Consider the following 6499-nt stretch of genomic DNA (forward strand, 5'->3'; position numbering starts at 1 on the left):
ATCGGTCAACAGAGCTGTCAATCATGAAGTCACACCCCCTCTTCTTCTTTTTTAGCATCAAATACAAACTCAAATTAAACTAGTCAAAAAATGAAAACTGTATCAGCATAAGAACTAACTATGATAACAAACATTTATTTGACCTGTAATTGATTTTAGAGTTTGACCCATGTTCCATCTGTTAAAATGGAGGAGGCAGGGCTTATGACCTATAATGTAACCAGGAGGAGCGCTGAATATTCCAGTTGCACTTTTAGGGGGCTGTTGTGTTGTCCATCATTCCTATTTTTCAATTCTTTATTTATTGAGGGAGAGTTTAACAGTCTGCCTTACTGTGAGACGAATCTACCTAAATTGTGTCCATTTACCTACTTTCCAACAAAATGCAACATATACAGTAATCACAGCTTACTTGACAATTCATCAGCAACCTAGCTCTTCACAGGTTTTTATAGGGCAACTATGGAGTACTTACAAAAGAACACAGGAAGATTCGATTTTACAGATGCACATAGTAGGGAAGGCAAAGGTAACATCAAGAGCAAGCTAATTGGTGCAGGAAAATAAAAACGAACCATTTATTCACTCCGTCACTCTGTTTAGTCAGATGAAATCTGGCCTTAAAGGTTTAACATATTTTGTCCAGTTAGTCCAAATCTTGTAAAATCTTTCCTTTTGATCATTAAGGGAGAATGACAGCCTTTCCAAAATATATATTTCACATATTATTTCAACCCATATATTATTTGCTATTATATATTATTTTCATATTATTTGTTTGTCATGGCTTTTGACCATCTTTTGTAATTTGTTGTTATTTTGTGTGCTTTCAGTATTATCTTATTTATTGCACATTGTATTGTCGATATTGATTCTCTGTGAAACACTTTGTGACAGGGCTCTGTGAAAGGTGCATTACGAAATAAAGTTTACTTACTTACTTACCCAGTCATCAATAATAGTGGGGTCAGATTCCAACCATGTCCTTGTGACAGCTTTTTTTGCCTTCTGCCAAAATAATTTGTGCTAGTTTCGTATCATTCCTATTCCATCCATCAAATAAAATATCATTTGTTTAGATTGTATCACAACTAAAAGGGATATTAACTCCAAATATGTTATTGACCTTCCTGTTATGTTCAGGGTCAGATAGACCCTTTTCAAGGTTCAAAATTAAAAAAAATGTGTTTTTTTCTGTATGAAAATTCTTCTACTTGCCTTAATTAGCGTAATCAACATATAAAATAAAATGGTTCCTTTCTCATATTTACAACCCCCCCTGCATGTTTATATTGCATAGATACTGTTCGTGGGTGAATCTGACCCGGCAGTCAAAGTGGAGGCTAAAAGGAGTCAGAAGTGTGAAATACTAATTGTTTCTTTGCAACTGTGTGACATATTTCACCCCAATCACGTATACACACACACACACACGCACACACACACACACACACACACACACACACACACACACACACACACACACACACACACACACACACACACACACTCCCTATCTCTTGACCTCATCTGTAAAGTGCATGAATGCAGGTGTTGGCATGACTTTTGACGGGAACCTTCTCTGTTCCCGTGGGCAATCTCCATCCAAATTAAGGGGACTCTCAGCAGGGTAGTGATGTGTCATGATCAAAAGCAGCGGCTCTGAGAGCCGATGCTTTATAGTGAATCAGAAGAGCCGGCTCACATCGAGAGAGAGCCGGCTCCCGTTTTTTTCCTTTCGCTGCTTAGCTCTCACAGTGCTCAGCCCCAGCTCTGCTCACAGCAGAACTTTGTTTTGATTGGTTAGCATGGCGGCCGTGCGGCCAATCACGTGAGGATATAGGATGCTGGTGATGGAGGGGAGGCTGTGTATCGTGGCTGCATCTGTTCCTTCCGAGAGAGTCTTCTCGAAGACAGGGCAAATACTCACTGAGAGGAGAAATTGGATCAGCCCATCCAAGCTGAGGCATCTGATTTTTCTTAATCCAGACCTGAGGACATTAATAATGTTTGCTTGGGTTTGGTTCTGGTTCTGTTTTCTTGAGTTGGTTCTGGTTCTGTTTGCTCGAGTTTGGTTCTGGTTCTGTTTGCTTGGGTTTGGTTCTGGTTCTGGTTCTGTTTGCTTGAGTTTGGTTCTGGTTCTAGTTATGTTTGCTTGAGTTGGTTGTGGTTCTGTTTGTTTGAGTTTGGTTCTGGTTCTGTTTGATTGAGTTTGGCACTGTAATAGAATAAATGAACAAAATTGGGCAATTACAAGGCTTTTCCTAAATTCAGTGTATGTTAAAGGGTTTTTAACACACAAACCATTATTTTTTGCAAAGTTAAGGTAAAATATACGACTACGAAAGATCCTAAATTAAGAGCCGTTCGGGAGTCAAAAGAGCCAAACTTCCCATTACTACAGCAGGGGATGGGAAAAACATATACAGATTCTCTGGAAGGGAGTCCTACCAACATTATACTCTGCATCTACACATGATACACTCTTTGTCAGAGCTTTACAACATGAGCAGCAGAAGTAAACAGGTGATAACCCTGGCACTCCTCTCTGATCATGACAGTGAAAGAGAGGAGGGTGTTTGAAGATGAAGACCATCTTGTGGTCAATTCTGAGTCTGATGATTCGGATTATGAACCAAATGAGGAAACAGATATTCATATTCCTCCAAGCAGACATTCACATAAAAAAAAATCATATAAAGACAGAGCCACTAGGATAGCAGTGACTCGTGTAACAGACATCAAGTCAGCTTTTGAGCAGGTCATGATAAATAGTAAACGGTAAATGGTAAATGGTAAATGGACTTGCACTCATATATCTCTTTTCCAGTCTTCTGACCACTCAAAGCTCCTTTACATTACTCGCTCACCCAATGATGGTAGAGGCTGCTATAGTAAGGGACCATCAGTATTAGCTAATCTTATTCTAGACACTCATACACCGCTGAACAACTGAGGGAGCAGTTTGGGGTTCAGTGTTTTGACCAAGGACACTTCGGCATTTGACTGCAGGAGCTGAGATCAAATAGAGACAAGCTGTCAGCCATTAGAACAGTGAGGGACAAGTGGGTAGAGCAACTTCCACTACTCTATAACCCAGGCCCTAATGTCACAGCGGATATAAGGCTAGAGGCATTCAGAGGTTTCTTCCATTTTAGGCAATATATACCTTCCAAGCCAGCTAAATACAGCATCAAAATCTGGACAGCGTGTGACAGAAGAGGTGTCTTGGGTTAATTTATCAACATCCCTTCATAGAAATGAAATGAACAAAAATCTATGTCATGTAAAACTATTGTATTTATATTTAGGTCTTTCAAATGTACATTAAGAAAAGCTTTAACATGAATTTTCATGAGAAACGTGTGAGTTATCCTCATTGAACCATGATCTTTGAGGATTTAAGAACACCATTGCACTAAATATTGATTTAAATGGTTAGTAATGGAGTTAATAATGAGATTAAAAAATGTTTATTGGGATTTTTTTGAGTTCTGACACTTCTGGATAATTAAACATGCCCCGGGTCAAGTTGACCCACGAACATTATTGCTGTCCCTAAGAAATGAACATATCAGGAGGGTTAATTCGTTTATGAATTTCCTGCCTAAGAGGCACATAACTGGGCAAACCCCCAAAACATGCTAGTGATTGGCTTCATTTATTCCACAAAGCCTCCAACAACAACGGCCTCTTCCCTGGTGTCGTTGTGCAGCGTGCATAAAAGAACCTCAATAGATTTTCAACAAAATTACTGCCACACCGTTGAACATGTTGAGCTCCATTGCGCTCGACATATTCTTGTTAAGCCCTGCCCAGAAATTTGCAGTTCCCTATCTTTTCCCACTTTTCTTTTAAGTACTGAGTATTTTCTGTTTGGACTGGAGTATGCCATTATATTCTAAATGTTCTTACTGCATGATTCAGATTTGCTCGCTAACAAAATGACCTTCAGAAACCCTGTCTCCTCTTTTCTTAGGCTCAATCAGGTTTTGTAGTTCTGAACCATACTTTCCCTTTAAGGGTTCAAAACTATTGAACTCCCCCATGTGGGTAAAGTATAATAATTGGTAACGCCAGGCCAGCTGACAGGTTAGCCTGTGCCCTGGACAAGGTGACTCACGAACGTCCACATTTCCAAATGTAGTGTACACTCACAATGACATCAGTGTTTGGTTGGACTTTGTTAAAATGACGTAATGACGTGCATGGTAGAGCTGACCCTGTTTGCAGAGGTTGACAGCTTCAGTCCCTGTACTCTGGTTGGTTTTTCAACAAAGAGGCCGAGCAGAAGGATCATCTGTGGGAAATACACTTAGCACTAACAAGTGCCTCATACACCACACCTCAAAGCACCAAACTATCCCTTTCAATGTGTGAGGGAATGTCTGTTTCTGTATGTAAGCCCTGTGATGATATCGCTGTAAGCTGATAATGGAGGGATGGATAAGCTACTGTTGTATTGCAGAAGTAGACGTAAAGTGAGTGATGCTGCTGAGTACAATCGGACAACCTGTCCTTCTATTTCTGGAGACAGGTGTCTGTCTGGTGTTTATACAACCAAAAGCTGCACTCTGTCACTGATCCACAGAAGGAGGGAAGTTTTGTTTGTTTGTTTTATGTATGTCCTGTGAATCTGTGGAAACTCTAAGCAATAAACTCAACTGATTGGTACTTTAAGTTTGCTACAGACCCTTTTGGGATGCTGGTTTAGCTCAGCTGTCGCTCAGAGTCCCCATCACAGTGGTTGAGGGTCTGATCCTGTCACTGCAGCATCTTATTGTTTAAAGAATCGCAAAAACACTTCTAGTATTTGCAATTATTAACAGAGACAACTATTTTACAGCTACTCCTGAACAAACAAACACAGCTTTATGTTATTGTCAAAGTGAAGTTATGTTATTGTCACAGGGACAACAGTGGATTTGGATGACGTGTTTTGGGAGGAAGACTGTAAAGGCTAATGTCAAACTAAATCAGACAGGAGTCAACACAGGTTCACAGTAATTACATTTTACATCTCATGAGGTCTGATTAGAATCAAACAATAAGACATGTGGAATAAATGTTTGTACCCTTCATCCCCATGCATACATATTTTATCTATTTAAAGGTGACATATCATGCAAAATCGACTTTTTAATGGTTCTCTACCTGAAATATGTTGCCCTGGCATGTCTACAAACCCCCCGAAAATGAAAAAAATCCATTCTGCCCCTGTTCTGATTTCTCCACCTTTCTGTAAATGTGTGCTGAAACAAGCCGTTTCAGACTTCCGTGTTTTTGTTACGTAACAACAATATCCGGTCTGTAACAGAGTCAGAGCTCAGAGCTTGTTCAGCCCATAGACTGTATAAAATAATACTGAATCCTTCCTCCGTTTTTCATTCCCTGCACATGTGTGCTTACAAGGAGCTTAGGAGGGAGGCATGCTAGTTGTAGGCTGTCTTAATAAACACAAAGGTCGGTTTTACTCCCCACGTCTGCAGATTTGAAGATCTAGTGGATGATTTTTATTTATCATGGATAAGTGCTAGCGCTAGTTAGCATAGCCACATAGCTACATGTTCGTAGCTGTGTACCAAGACACACGTTGACATACTGACAAATAAAACAACAAGAAACACTAAATCTGTGACCAATAGTTCAGAAAGGTCCTGCTGCAGGTGGTGCCTCTCCATCAGGATTAGATTCTGGATCAGATTCAGAGGCTATCTGTGAGCAGCCATGTATATTCAGCCAACATGTAAACATTTGATCAACGTGCTGGAGAGCCGAGGGCACATCCACTTCCTGAGGGGGCGTGGTCAGAGGGAAAACAGACTGTTCTGAGGAGGGCTGAAGAAGAGGGCTTTTCAGGCTTGCCAAGATCTGATTTCAAAGTGTTTTTTTGAGCATAAACTTTAAAGACATGTTTTGGGGACATCTTAGACCAATATATATTGATGAAAAAAGCGTGAAATGTCACCTTTAAATCCGGACACTGATCTAATCTTGTGAAACATATCTGCATGTGCTTTGCTGACATCTAGAGGTGAAACAGGAACATGTTTAAAAAACACACCCAGTATCCTGAGCAGAAAAGTCCTTGTTCTGTTTAAAAAAAGTGAAGCTTCTGTTTCTTGATTAAGCATAAAAATATATATTTGCTGACTTTCTGCCTTCAAAGAAGAGTCTTCAGATAACATTTGTTTTTTATTCTGATAGAATAATGATATTATAGCCATGTCAAAAAAATTACCAAGACAATCAAAAGAAAACTGAATTGTTTCAAATTAATTAGGCATCATATGCCAATCAAAGCAGCACAGCGATATATGCATGCAGTGATTTTTTCACGTCTTATTGTGTCAGAGTGTGGAGCCAAGGTCCCCTGACCGTGGTTAAACCTGTAACATTTCATCACCAAGCCTTAAAGGTGACATATCACGGTTTTTTCATCAATATATATTGGTCTAAGAGGTCCCCAAAACATGTCTTTAAAGTTTATGCTCAAAAA

The sequence above is a fragment of the Notolabrus celidotus genome, chromosome 5, assembly GCF_009762535.1.
Source record: "Notolabrus celidotus isolate fNotCel1 chromosome 5, fNotCel1.pri, whole genome shotgun sequence".
Classification (NCBI taxonomy): Eukaryota; Metazoa; Chordata; class Actinopteri; order Labriformes; family Labridae; genus Notolabrus; species Notolabrus celidotus.